Genomic DNA, 2,395 nt, shown 5'->3' with positions numbered 1-2,395 from the left:
GAACCAGCAAAAGGAAAATAATTACAGCGTTTTAGCCAACAATGCATCTGCTTAAACTCAGGTATAAATAGATCCTTAAGCTCTCCTCTACTCAGCACAGCCACTTTTATCTCAATCACGAGCGGCCACTTTGAGGGGGCAGGGATGTTTTCTGGGGAGGCCAGCCACCCCCACCCCACCTCCATCCCCCTCCCAGCACCAAACCGCCTGACAAAACCTGCTCAGTCCCTGTGGAAGAGAACAGGCTGAGATGTGGAACAGGGAAGGATTGCGTTCACAGTTTCTTCCTAATTACACAGTGTACAATGGTGCAACCACTTTGGGAAACAATTCAGCGGTTTCTTAAAGAGTTCAACGTACCCTTATCATACACACCAGCAAGCCCACTTCTAGATACTAAGGCAAGAGAAATGAGAACATACGTCCGCACAAAGACGTACACAAATGTTCACGGCAGCTTTATTCATGATAGCCACAAACTGGAAACATGCCAAATGTCCAAAAACAAGGGAACAGATAAGCAGTCTATGATATATCCATATTACCCAGCAATATAAAGGGAGCACTACCAACAGACATGATGACGTGGATGAATCTCAGAATACATATGCTGAGCGAAAAAGTCAGACACGAGAGCATAAACTTGCATGGTAACATATATGAAATAGGTAAAGCTAACCTCTAGTCTCAGAAAGCAGACACGTGAATGCCTGGGGCCAGGGCCGAGAGCATGTCGACTGGGAAGGGGACACGGGGAGCCTTTTAGGGTGATGGAAATATTCTTTATCTTGATTATTGTGGTAGTCGCACAAGCATATACATTTATAACTCATTGAACAGTGCATCTAAAACGGGTACATTTGTTGTATGTAAATTCAACTTCAATAAAGTTGATTTAAAAAATAATTCCTTCCCAAGGGTCTGGATGAGGGGGCTGAAGCCTCCATCTTGCCAGAAATGGCCGTAGGACTGACTGCGGGCTCCTCCTAGGTTCCTACACCTTTCCAGAAAGCCAGTCAAAGACCAGGGAAGCCTTCCACAAAGGGCCCAGCGATACCACCAAGCTGGAAAACCTGCTCCCTGGCGGCCTGGAATAGGCCCAGACCCCTCTCTGGCTCTTGATTTTTAAAAGGCTGGAATTTCTGGCTGAACAAGAAGGCCTGGGTGCAGTTCCTAGGCAGCTTTTCCTCAGCTCTGGGCACGGTGCCCAGCCACCCCTCACGTAGGTGCCAGCGTGCTGCCCAAGCACAGGACCTGAGGTCTCAGCACAGCCCTGCTGGGAGCAGAGGAGGGAGTCCGGCCCACAGCCAGCCCACCCTCTGCCCCCACTGCCAGTGCCTGGCAGGGCTTCTGCCTGCACAGCAAGCTTGCAGGGGAGGGTCATAACCCCCCAGCACCCACCACACTTCCCAACCTGGCTCTGGGCCGGGTTGCCCCGAGAGTTATCAAGACCTTTACTCTGTGTGGGGATGGTTTCACAGCCCCAGAGAGAGTCAGGGAGGCAGTGACAGGACGAGGCCTGGACTTCGATCTCTTAGCCTAGTGCCCTTTCCCCCACACCAGACTGGGCTCCCAGTTACTTGCTGGGGGAGGGATTTTTAGTGGGCTGGTTCCAAGCAGGAGTTCTCCAGGGCAGGGCCTCTGATACAAAGAAACTGTCTGCTGCTCTGGTTGACAGCCCTTGGGGAAAGGGGAGGCTGCTGTTGCTGGTAGCTTGTCAAAGGGCAATCCTGCCCCTCAAGGTGTGCACACCACTTTTGCCCAGCGGGTGAGGCCAGAGCAGCTGAAGCCAACGGACTTCCTTCAGACCCTGCTGATCTGCAGTCCAGGGCCCTTTGGAACCCAGTTAACCCTCCATGGGATCACAGAGAGGGTGGGTCTGAGACCATATCTGGCTTTCCGGGACACATGGGGTCCTCCAGGGGCTCAGGAGCCCCATGTCCTCTGCTCGGTCTGGTTCTGTCTGTCTGTCTCTGTCTCTCTGTCTTTGTCTTCCCTCCTCCACTCCCTGTTGTCACCTGCACCTGTTTTCCTGCCTTGCTCAATCTCTCCAAGCCACAGGTTGTTTATTCCCAAGGGTCCCCTCCCCTTATCTTGCAGGCAGCTGTTGGCCCTGGTCTGGAGGTACGGAATTAGTTAACTCTTTCTCTCCTCCCACCTGCTGCACTCCCAATGAACCACCAGTAGCAGAACACCAAGGAGAGTTCAGGGGGAAGGCTCTGGAAGCCTGGGGCCTGGCCCTCCCTGCTGTGGGACCCCTGCTGCATAATGTGACTAGAAACTGGGTACTTGCCCCTGCCCCTCGGTTTTCTCATCTGCAAAATGAGAGCATCTTACCTTTTTATTATCCCAGCTCCATACTGCACAACACACACACACACACACACACACACAC

Source organism: Hipposideros armiger, unplaced genomic scaffold (assembly GCF_001890085.2).
Source record: "Hipposideros armiger isolate ML-2016 unplaced genomic scaffold, ASM189008v1 scaffold_40, whole genome shotgun sequence".
NCBI classification, from domain to species: Eukaryota; Metazoa; Chordata; class Mammalia; order Chiroptera; family Hipposideridae; genus Hipposideros; species Hipposideros armiger.
The sequence above is the reverse complement of the archived record's forward strand: the minus strand, read 5'-3'. Positions refer to the sequence as shown.